Here is a 12,865-nt window from a genome sequence, read left to right as displayed (position 1 = left end):
TTTTATTATATTTATCCTCACAAAATCATTGTTGTGCCTCCAGTAATAAAAACTGAGGATTTATTTTCAAGTCTTGCTTGTGGTATTTGCCTGTGGTTGCACAACAGTAACGATAATGGCAGAATCATTTATTGGATGATTGAAATGAGCAGGACACCCATGAAAGGTTAACATATGGTTCCTGCCCTTACGGAATTCAAAAATCACACACCTAGAAAGATCGGTAATAATATAGGGCAGTTTGAGGTATGCCAATTAATGGCATACAGTTAGTGAGATTTTGTGTTGTATCTCCCTGTAGCCTACTGTAGCACTTTGTACACACTGGATAAATATTTGCTGAATGAGTGGACAATAAAACAGAAGCAAATTTATAGTAATTCTTCAATTTTAATTTTTTTCGTTGTATGTATTAAACTAAAGTTGGGTTCTGGGCTGTGTGTTTTGCCACCAGCCTGTTAGAAATAAGAGTAAGACTTTATCCTTTATAGTTTCATAGATCTCATTTATCATCTACAATAAAAGAAAACTATTTTTGTTTCATAAACTTAAAATTTAAATAAATAAATATAAATAATAAAGCTATATAAATAATAGGTATATAAAATGGAATTTAAAGCTATATAAAGTCTACTACTTCGTTGAAGCCTTTGTTAGTCTTGCTGAGACACATTGAGTGAAAAGATACATAAAAGTCTTTAGCGATGTGAGGTGAATACTCAAGAAGTTTTAATCATCTTTTCAGTGGTAACAAATTGTGCTCATACAACAAAGCCCAGGTTTCCAGAAGGAAGGAAACCTTTTAAAGATGTAGTGCCCTTTAGAAATTAGAGTCTTTTTCAGAAGGAGGTGTAGTGTGACTCCAGGTGCCTCTCCAGCCTTGTTAAAGTGAGTGCAGGTGACCAACCTGCTTTAAAATAAGCAGCTCACTACCCCAGTTACCCACAGAGCCACCTTAAGACTTGGCAAGATAATGATTTTTTTAAAAAATTAAGTAATGGATAATCGAAGTTCAAACTCATTTGTTTTTCTGTATGTATACATACAGGTAAACGTTTTCACAAGCATGCTTAAAAATAGTAGAAGAGTTTAAAGGTCTGCCCCAGTGGGCTCCTCTCTCCCTTTTCCAGTTTGGTGCTCTGTCTCAGGAAAAGAGAGTCACATTTTGAGACAGATGTAGCTCTTTCAACAGATTTTTCCAGAGCAAGCAAATGGAGATCGCAGAGATCTGCAGTACTTATTTTATCTTCTCGACTGCCTTTATTCAACCAGAAAGCTTTTCCCCTCTAGTAATACTCTTAGAGTTATCATGTAGCTTGATGCTACGGCCATAATGGGTTTTATCTTGTTTCGTTTAATCACACATGTAAAAATGAAAAGAAATGGTTATATTTAAATAGAGTTAATATAAGTAATTTCCCCTAAGTAGTCCCAAATTAATTTTTACTCCCCAATTCTCATCCCAGAAAATATACTGACGGTGGCTCAGTACATGATTGCTTTGCTTGTTTTACTGGCAATAATACCAGATGTATTTTATTTAATTGAATAGTTGTGTTCCTGAGTGAGTAAATGATAATATTCGAAGTTCATCTATTTATATAAACTAAAACTTGCGGTTTATAACACCTGGTAGCTTATTATTTCAAAGACTATACTGTGTTGCAAAGAAACATTTTATCCAGATTTTCATGTATTCAGTTTTGTCCATTTGTTTTGAGACGAAATCCCTCTCTGTTGCCCTTGCTAGAGTGCAGTGGTGTGATCTCTGTTCACTGCATCCTCCACCTCACGGGTTCAAGCCATTCTGTCCTCTCGAGTAGCTGGGATTGCGGGTGTATACCACCATGCCCAGCGAAATTTTTTTTTTTTTTTTAATTAGAGACAAGGTTTCACCAAGTTGGCTAGGCTGGCCTCAAACTTCAGGTAATCCGCCCGACTCGGCCTCCCAAGTTGCTGGAATTACAGGCGTGAGCCACTGTACCTGGCCTTGTCTGGTTTTTTAATACTAGGCTCCACATAAGCCATCAGTCAACTTTCTGTGAGTTTGAAGTATGAATTTGGTAGATGTTTTTCTTTTTTTTATTTGCTTTTTTTTCTTTGACTTATTTTTACTATCATTAGAGAATGGGCAAGACTACTTAGAGAATGAGCTCATCTTTGCTACTTTAGCTATCTTTAGGATCTTTGATTTTTTTTTAAAAAAAGTGGTAGGAGGAAAGAAACGAAACTTTATTCAACTAGAATGACCTTGGTCTCCATTATCATGGGGATTTTGGTGATTTTTTCTCTTTGTTGATGTCTTCAGTTTTCAACAAAAGTATTTCTTTGGGAGTTCTTTATCTCCTAAACTGGTTATATAGGAATGTAGTATGTAGCAGGTACGGGTCACTCCATTATATAAATGTGTGTTTATAAATGATTGACTTAGCTGCTGCAGCCTGTTAGTTAAATATGTATTTAAGGCCCTTTACAAATACATATATACATATCATGTATCATGTTTTTCACAGAATGGATTCTGAGTGGCTGAAAATTAGCCAATAAATTGAATTTAAATCTTTTCAGGAGTTTTTGCATTAAGAATTTACACTATATATTCACTCTGAAACCATGGGGCAAAGAGTATAATTAGTCATATCTATTAAAACAGTGAAAGAAAAATATTTGTTAATTTAACCAGTAAGTAACTTTGCATAAGGCAATTGTGAAAGACTCTTTCTCTTCCTAATTTTAATATATACACAACTATACATTCACTATTTCTTTTAAGAAAACCAAATCCCACAAATCCCAGAAAGAGATTCTAATTTGGTCATTCTCCATGTCTCTTTGTATCATTTTATAAAGCAGGCAAAACAATTTCTGGCCTCCAATTTTTGAAAACCCTAAAATCATTTCACCACTTGAGCCCAAACTTTCTAAATCAAATTTTAACCCTAAGAACAAATACTTTCATCATTTATAAACCTTTCAAATTAAGGTTTTGAGTAGAACTTTCCAGACAGCCTTCAAGGAAACCACAGCAACGCATATTCCTAAAGCACGTGACATTTTATGGTGCTCTACCATAGATGCCAGGTATTTTTGCTACAGAAGGAACAGAACTTGTCTTACCCCAAGAGTAGGCCAGTTGGTCGGTGGAGAAGGGACAGGTAAGCAGTCAGCGAGGGTGCTGGAGGAGGGTGGATGTGGGGGGTGTGAAAGTTTAGGAGCAGAAGAAGCTCACACTCAGGGTTCTGGGCTGCCGAGCGCTTTCTTTGCTGCCTTGGTTTGTGGAGTGATTTATGAGCCATACATCACCTTCCTGGTTGGCTTTGTTGACACCTTGTCACATTCTTGCTTGGGCTTGAGGAATTCATTGTTCTTGTTTGAACTGATAAGAACAACAAAAAAATGAAAAAAAGAAAGAAGAAAGAAAGGTTTTTTTCTTCCCTGAGACCTTGGGAAAAGCTAAGGGGGTGGAATGTTGACGTGGAGCAGCAGGCTGCACTTTCCCAAGCAAATGCAGCCTTAGGTCTGCTGGCTGCTGCAGCCGCAGGGAGGCTTTGCCACTAGGAGTGCTGGCTGAAGCTTTATTTGCCCTGTAGAAGTAGTTTCCTGGCTTGGAGCTGTTCCTTTTTTGCTAGGATGGTCCTGTGGAGAGAGGCCTTGGGAGGGGTCAAGGAGAGAGGTTTTCCTTTGAGAACTGGGAGACACAATGGCTGAGAGGAGATTCCAATGGGAGGTAAAATGACCCCGGTCACTGAGAGAATGTAAAACACACAGTGAGTTGATGTGAGCTGGTCTCTCCAAAGTTCATCCCGCTGTACAGCATGCATTTTGGGCATGGTGCCATGCTGACCTTTCCCCTTTAATGTGTAGTGCCCCATGCTTCACTTAGTATTTTGGCAGCCTGCACACAGAGGCTGGCATTTGAGCCCAGTGCTTTTAGGAGAGCAAAAAGTTTCAGAATGGGAACTCTTCAAGTCACTGGTTATACATAGGGTGTTATCTCCCATGTCCATGGAGCAATGAATGACCTGCCTATTTTTTTTTTTTTAGATCTCTTCCCTTATGTCTTTGCTTCAAAAAAAAAATTAATAGATTAAACTATTTTTCATTCAAGAGAAGCAAACAGGTCGGATCCTATGTTCCCTGTCATGGGATTGTAAATGCTCATATTTCCTTTTGTGAAAATATGTTTTCTTTAGGCGCAGCCAGTCACAAACATACTACATTCACTAATACTCTCTGTCATCATTCTGCTGTTGATTGGAAGGAGAAGAACCTACTTGCACCCCAGCCAAGGGTGAGGTGTCCCAGGGAGTGTTCACACTTTTGTGTTATACTGTTAACAAGTTCATGTGTAATGTAATAAATCACTTTACCTGGAAGTGCCATTCACACATCCCCACTATGAACCCCATTTTGAACTGGAGCCATAGAAAACTGTTTTTAAGTTTCTTAAAATGGTTCTCTGCAACAATGTTTCTTGTAGAATGGGGGTGTATAAACTTTTTATACTATACCTGACTTTTCAAGTGGTCCCTGTAAACAAGGGATGTTGAAGAATTGCCAAGAGAGGTAGCCAGAGATTGGGATTCAAAAACTGACATCGTTGTAACACTGAATGCAAATGGAAATGACCTAATATTTGTGTAACAGTAAAGCTAATAAACATACAGCAGTATAGTAATTGCAGGATTAAAATAAGCAGATTTTGGAAAGCGCACACTTTTTCTTTTGTGTCATCTACCTTGCTATGAAGTGATGTTTTGAATAACTTTTAAGTATTTAAATATATGTATTGCCGTTAATATTGACATCAAACTTTTAACACATATCTGTTTTTAAACATCTACAAGCCCAGTTTCCTCAGTTTCTTTATAACTCTGATGAGCCTGCCAGTTCTGCCTTTGCTTTTTTCCTAACTTGGAATCTACTCTGGTTTCCAGAATTAGGTTTATTGACAGTGTTTCACTGCTCTCTGCTGGAGAAGCCCAAAGCCAAGCCAGGCATCTAAGGCTCTAATCACTTGCAAGGAATGCAGGTGAGATGGCTCAGCTGATAAACTCCTGGCCTCTGAAATTAAACTCAACACAAGACTTATTCATGCTGGTCGAAGATCACAGTTTACAAGCCATGCTGTATGGCTAGAAATGGGTTTCTCAGAGAGTAGTATAGGTGAGATAGAAAGTGCAATACTGCCTAAGCTCCAATTTCTTACTTCAAATGTTGTCCTTTGTAAAGATACCCTATATAATGTTGCACAGAAACTGTCTAGTTTCTCAAGTCAATTTTCATCCTTCCATTTTTGACACATAGATATAAACTTAATTCTGACATGTACATCTGAGACAGTAACCAGCTATTCCTCTGAAAGAAAAATAATAAAGAGCTTTTTAATTTTTGAGACAGTGTCTAGCTCTGTTGCCCAGGCAGGAGTGCAGTGGCATGATCACAGCTCACTGCAACCTTGACTTCTCAGGGTCTGGTGATCCTTCCACCACAGCCCCCCAAGTAGCTGGACTACAGGCATGTGCCACCATGCCCAGCTAATTGTGTGTGTGTGTGTGTGTGTGTGTGTGTAGATATATATATATACAGTATATATGTATATATATGAAATGTATATATACTATATATACATATATACTGTATATAGTATATATGTATATAGTATATAGTATATATATTTTCTATATGTATGTATACATACATGTATGCCTATATAGTATATATATTTTGCGTATATATATATATATATTTGTGTATATGTGTATATATATGTGTGTGTGTATATATATATATTTGGTAGTGATGGGGTTTTGCCATGTTGCCCAGCCTGGTTTCAAACTCCTGGGCTCAAGCAATCCACCCACCTTGGCGTCCCAAAGTGTTGGAATTGCAGGTGTGAGCCACCATGCCTGGCAATAAAGCTCATTTAACCAAACTATATCAAGTTTGAAACAAACTACATATAAAGTTTTCTTTCTTCTAAATTTCATATTTAGTATGTGCATGGCCAGAGAAAATTCAAGAGTATCTACCAAGTAAACAAACATCTGTTACGACATGTTTTTTTCTGAAACTTTTCTAGGCAGGAATAAACATTAATTTACATCTTCCTTTGCAGGAACACAAAACTTTATGATAATCTAGATGCTGCGTTATGCTCAAAGTTAAAACAAAGGTGCAAGTACAAAAACAAAAGCAGTAAACGCTTTAGGTGAATGTTGTTTTAAATATATATAATATATATGTACCCACATATTTAGCATGTGTGCATGTGTGTTTATATGTATATTCTACGTATATATTCTTGGGTGGGAACAGGAAGCAAAGATGTAAGCGTAACACATCTCCACAGGGCTTTATGTTCTTTTCAGTCTGCTATCTTTTAACTTAAAAACAACTCGATGAATAGAAATCATAAAAACCATCCTGACAACAGCATTAAAGTGCTATTCTATTCCGCAGCATTCCAAGTGAATTATTGCTGTGCTGTCAAAGAAAACATAAACATTTGGGAAGGACTGTTTATTTTACAGTGGTTGACCAAAAGTATGCAAGTGGTTATAAAAAAATGTAGACAGCTAACGATGGGAGGTGCCACTTGCACATTCTGAAATCCATTCACAAACCTTTGACAGTAACTCTTGATCACTGGAGATAATATTAGAAGCAAAACATTTTCCATGGGGAAAATCCTAGCACTTTGAAAGCATTTCAGGTCAAAGCAAATAAATAAAACCTCTATCCCGCATCCTGTATCACTGGCATCTCCTCATTCACAGAACCTAATGACATGATTGTTTCTTCCCAAGAAGAGCAAAGAAAAGTTTGCAAAAATATTTCTCTCAGAAGTTATGGCAATGAGGGATTTTTGTGCCGTGAAACATGTGTTGCCCTTTGTATTTAAAGACTAAAATAAAAACTGCTGTTGACAATGTTAATAGATTCTTTGATTAAACAAATATTTCATTTTAGAGCTTTATGGGAAATTAGAGATCTCAAACACAGTCCCTGCATATTAAAGATAACAAAATGTATTTTAGGGAAGATAACTTACTTGCTGAAGGTCACAGAGCAGGTAGCATGGAAGGATGAGTTAGAAATACCAGGTCGGTAGTTGTATTCGTATGTTTTGTCTCAGAATCAGAATTAAGTTAAGACCTCATTGATATCTCCTGGTAAATGCTTATTTAATGTTTGAGCATTTTCACTGGTGAAGAGATTCTTATTCCAGGAGTCTAGGTCTTGAGGTTTAGGTTTCTTTTACTTAACAAAAAAATCCCTCTGATAAGTGAGGATCCATTTAACTTTCTGGTGAATCATTAGGTAACTTTTGAGAAATGAGAATAATCATAACTGGCTCTATTTATCCTTAGCCTGGGGTGAAAGATCTGAGAAGTTCCTTGATATGACTGGCACAATTCTATCCTATAAAACCACTCGTAAATATCGGTTGAAATAATGCATGTAGGGACAGTTTTCAAATGTCCTTTCTGTCAATGCAGAAATGCCAGTGCAGGTTGTTTTCTGAGTGGGATATAAGTTGTAGACAGGCACCTCATCTTAGATATTTATGGTGGTGCAGTGAATGGACAGGCTGTTTACCACCATTTCCATGTACTAGATGCTGTGAACATCTGGCTATCCTGATGCTTTGCCCCCAGAGTGGAGATAGTGAAAGAGAAGGAGAGGAAGAACTCCTTGCATCTGTGCCCCTACCTCAGCAGCTCCTCCTCCTTGTTTCTGAGGGTCTCCAGAGTTTGAGAGTTTGGTGTCTTGTTGGCCCAAGAGACTGTTGTCCTTTTGACAGCTCGGCTGTTTGTGTCACCAGAATGAAACAGAATCAGGTTTTTTTCAGATGTAGCATCTGCCTTCCCTCCAACATCCTTGGGTTAATCACGTGCTTGCTGGCCAGGATATGTGAATAAGACTTGGCTAAAAAACCCTTAAAGGATTATGAAGCAATCTTGCTTAATAGTAGCGGAACAAAACAAAACAAAAAACCACTCCAACAAATCCTCCTGTGTGCTACCAAGTAGTGGAAAGATCCAGTTATGACTGGAACTGTCCTGGCCTGAGTATTGTCCTAGACCCAGAGGGAGGGAAGCAGAGAGGGAGGGACGGAGAAAGAGAGAGGAGAAATATGACCGGAGGAGAGAAATTGCCGAAGGAGAGCTTCACTCACTGGCTCCGCACACATTCCCTCCCAGCGGTTGCTAATGAAGAGCCCGTGCTGGTGAAGGAAGCCTGCTGATCCTGGAACTGGCCTTGCGCGCATGTGGTGGGATGACAGACACATTCCCTTCCTTGAACTGCACTCTTTCCTTTGCACTCAGAGGTGGCCCGAAAGAGCCCCTGGTAGGTCCTGGACTATGTTCCATGCTGCAGAAGGCATGGAGAGGTTCCAATTGCGGGGGTTCCTCCATAGCCTTTGCAGCTGAATGTCTCCATCTCCTGTCCCTGGGCGGTCAGTTGCTGGCATGGTTCTGTGGAGTTTTACCTCCCAGTTGTCTATCACCAAAGCTGTCCACCCTGTCTGGAGGGGAATGAGCGTGGAAACCCCTGGCGGCTGTACTGCCAAAAGCAACCTTAGTCAATGACAGAGCTGGGCAGGCAGTGAGGTCCTGCGGGCTGGCCTTTCTGCTGCTTGTAGGAGGATCATGTGCTGCTATTTCAGAGGCTTCTGCCAGTTGGCCCCTGCCCACCTTTTCTGTTCATACTGAAGCAGCCAGGAACGGAGAGAAAGAGGAAGCCTCGGCTGTGCTCCGGGCTGCGCTGCCAGGGTTGCCTCTGTAGAAGGTCCAGCAGCAAAAACAAAACAGGGCAGAGCCCAGGAGGCCCCAGCCAGAGCAGCTGAGTGTGGAAACAAAGCAGCCCGCCTGCCCTGGGAAGCTGCCGCAGGCCATGGGATGTCAGGTTGGAGGGGAACTTCTAGAGAGGCTGCATCCTCTTCAAGCCAGGAAACTGAGGCCCAGAGGAGAGGTGACATATCTGATCAGTGACCAAGCCAGGAGTAGAAACATCTCCTGAGGGCCTGTCCCCACTGCTGCTTTAATCACTCTGCTCTTAACAATGTAACGCTGGACAAGTGACTTACTCTCCCCAGCCTCCATCTCATCTGTAAAATGGGGATGAGAAAATACCACTAAGGGTTGTTGTGACAATTAAATGAGAGAGTATAAACAAAGCACTTGGCACAACGCCCAGCCACTTAATGGACCCTCAGTAAATGTTGGCTAGTTATGTGAACCAGAACTTGAGATGGAAGTGAAGCAGAAAAGATAGGGAGTTGTTCATAAATACCTGATTTGTTAGGGAAATATTTTTTAAGACAAGGCTGCTTTTCACAAGGAGGGGTAAGCACACTTGAATTAAGATTAGATTGATTATATGCTTTCGTTAAGCTTTGATGTTGAAATGTTTAATCAAATAGCAGACTCTGCCCCGCTTCCAGGAAAAGCTCAACATGAATTAGGCGGAAGCAGGTAATGTGAGCTGTGGCATCTTCCCCGTTTAGACTTCCTAAATCTATGTTTATCTTCTTTGTCAATGTGTGTCTGACCTCCCCGACTGAGTTTCAAATGTTCAACTTCAAAGTTACATTCTGAGGGAAAACACTTCCTAAAATGCTGCAGGCTTGCTCTAGGGGTGAAAGAAGAGGAGAGGGGATAGATCACACCACATTTGGGGAAAATGTTAATACTATATGATTTTGCCTCCTTAAACCCAGATACATGCAAAGGATAAGGAACTCGTTTTTAACAACAGATACTCCAAAAATGCTTTGCATTCTGTTCTGACACTAACTGGTTGTGAATCACTTGTTAAAGATAAGGACAACAGCAACGATACCATTTCGTGAGCCCTTTCTGGGTATCTGGTATTGTGCAAAGTACTCTATGTATTACCTCAGTTTCCACAACAACTTTATGAAATATTTGCTCCTTTTGTGATGAGCAAAATGAGTTAGAAGTTAAATAACTTGTTCAAGATCACTCAGCTAATATGTGCTCCTATTCACAGTGACACTTAGTCACTGTGCTACGTCCTGCTTACCCCTTAGTTAACCTGAATCTTAATTTGAATTTAGGTGAATGTCTCTGCACTGCTGTTTTTTCACCTGCAAATCAAGGGGCTGTACTTACATTTTTGGTAAGGCCACTTTTTTCAAAATTGTAAATATTTCCAGAAAGAGGCACAGTGTACAATAAACATTCTTGCTCCCCAAATAAATTCTCCCCTATTAAAATCAATGAACCAGTTGTTATTTTCATACCTATGTATTATTTAAAATAGAGAGTTCAGGACAGAATTGAAAACTGGTTTTGTTTGTTTGTTTGAGATGGAGTCTTACTCTGTCGCTCAGGCTGGAGTACAGTGACCCCATCTTGGCTCACTGCAACCTCCAACCTCCCAGGTTCAAGCAATTCTCCTGTCTCAGCCTCCTGGGTAGATGGAATTACAGGTACACACCGCCACACCCCTCTAATTTTTGTATTTTTAGTAGAGACAGGGTTTTGCCATGTCGACCAGGCTGGTCTCGAACTCCTGACCTCAAGTGATCCACCCACCTCAGCCTCCCAAAGTGCTGCGATTACAGGCATAAGCCACTGTGCAAACAAGTAAAAGACAAATATTCCAAAATCTGAAGAAAATCAGAAATGCATAACAGTTCTGGTCTCAAGCATTTCAGATACTCAGCCTATATTTCCATGCTCATGGCTGTTGGGAAAAATTAACGTATTCACCAAATTGTGCCTGGGCAATTGATAATGACTAATCGGTATTAATGCACAAGTATATCTACTTTACCATCAAGGGCAAAATTTAAACTTTAATTGCACTAGTGTTTATCTCTAAGAAAAGTTGTACATTTACGCATTTAATTTGGTGTCCTCAAGGTAAAAAGTGAAAATAGTCAGCATTATTATTTACTAAGTGAAATTTCTCTATTAAGACTTTTCATATCCTAATGGAATTATGCTTCTAAATTTTCAATATTTATTAGTATCTTTGAAAATCTGTGAATTAGACTCATCTAGATTAACATGTACTAGTCATCATTGCCTGTATGAACTTGGACAAGTTTCTTAATCTATCTGGGCCTTAGTTGCCTCAACTGCAAAATGGGAATGAAAATGGTATCATCACCATTAAATGAGTTAATATTTAAAGTGCTTCAAATTGCACCTGGCATATAGTAATTACTGTATGTGTTAACTAATCATATTACTCACTTCATCTTCCAAACTAAAATTTTCTTACAATTGTGTTCAATAAGTTGTAAATCATAGTAAGCCTTCTGATTGATTCTATTTTAATTGATATTCTGTAATATAATTTGCTTCCTTCACTTCTCTTTCATGTATACAAATTAAATTTGCATAGAAAGTCTTAAGAAATTTTCTTTCTTCTACTTCACCCTCTTGTTAGCTCTGTAGTAAGCAATTTCTGTTTATTTATTCCTTAGAACTTATCTAGAGAAGCTTTTGATATTAAGCTGTGACATATAATGGATGAAATTCCAGCCATTTAATTTATTTTCTCTGAATTACATATTATTTTAGGTATAATTTATCTTTTTTTTTTCGTACCCAAGTCTTAGAGAAACATGTTTTCAACCCTGATCATGATAAATAGTGGGTTTTTTAAATGACATCACGAGATACATATTTCTCAGATACAAAGGACTGTTGTTATGTTCTTTTGGCCAGAAGACACTCGTCTTCCTGGGAAATGTAGCCACAAAATGCTGGGTTTGAGTTTTATTAATATCCTTGTAGATTAAAAACAAAATGTTTTCCCTCTAAGTTTTTGTTCTTTTCCATTTGGCAAACCTGGTGATTTGCCACATGAGCCAATGTGTGTCTCATTTGCTTATTTTCTTGTGCACTCGCAGCCCTGCTGATAGCATCTGGAATGTGTGCAGTCCCTGCAAACAAATAACATGTTGGAAAATAGTTTGCTTGGAGGCAGCGGGATCGCTCATGCACCTGACAGCACATGCCACGTATCTCAAGCCATTTGCCTTTTGTAAAAGTAAAGTTAACATAGCTGTCTCTCCCTAAATTTTTGTTCAAATAATAACAAGAATAAGAAAAATATTTCTATAAACAGTGACTATAATTTGAAATTCAGATTTTCAAAATTATTTTAAAATTTGAGCTGATGATATCAACTATGCCATGAAATTTTGTTTTGAGGCAAATTACTCTGTTAAAAGGGGAGGAACCCTCAGTTCCAGGAATTTTCCACCCCTTTCTTGGAAAACACATGAATAATCCACCCTCTTGTTTAGCATATAATCAAGAAATAACTTTAAGTATCTTTAGTCCAGCAGCCCAAGCTGCTGCTCTGCTGTTCTTTAATTCCTTTACTTTCCTAACAAACTTGCTTTTACTTACAAAAAAATTACTAGCTTAAACTGAATCAAGAAAAAGATTAGAATTTGAAAACTTGATTTACATATATAATATATATGTTGCTTTATTTTCACCATTCTTAAAATCTGTTCGTTGACTAGATGCTACACAAATTTAAAAGGTTAGGAGACCGGGAATTTAGACCACTCTGGTTTTTTTTTTTGAGAGGGAGTTTTGCTCTGTCACCCAGGCTGGAGTGCAGTGGCACAGATCTCGGCTCACTGCAATCCCTGCCTCCCAGGTTCAAGCAATTCTGCCTAAGCATCCGAGTAGCTGGCACCACCATAACCATACCCATACCCACCATACCCAGCTAATTTTTGTATTTTTAGTAGTGATGGGGTTTCACCATGTTGGCCAGGCTGGTCTCAAACTCCTGACCTCAAATGATCCACCCGCTTCAGTCTCCCAAAGTGCTGGGATTACCAGGATGAGCCACTGCACCT

At 38.8% G+C, this 12,865-nt stretch overlaps 1 protein-coding gene across 1 annotated transcript in view; it reads left to right on the top strand.

The window, feature by feature from the left end:
- The window catches only part of HMGA2 (high mobility group AT-hook 2), a 136,692-nt gene that overhangs the window by 45,946 nt on the left and 77,881 nt on the right, over positions 1-12,865 (top strand). The window lies entirely within an intron of this gene.

This window comes from Callithrix jacchus, chromosome 9 (assembly GCF_049354715.1).
Source record: "Callithrix jacchus isolate 240 chromosome 9, calJac240_pri, whole genome shotgun sequence".
NCBI classification, from domain to species: domain Eukaryota; kingdom Metazoa; phylum Chordata; class Mammalia; order Primates; family Cebidae; genus Callithrix; species Callithrix jacchus.
The sequence above is the reverse complement of the archived record's forward strand: the minus strand, read 5'-3'. Positions and strand labels throughout refer to the sequence as shown.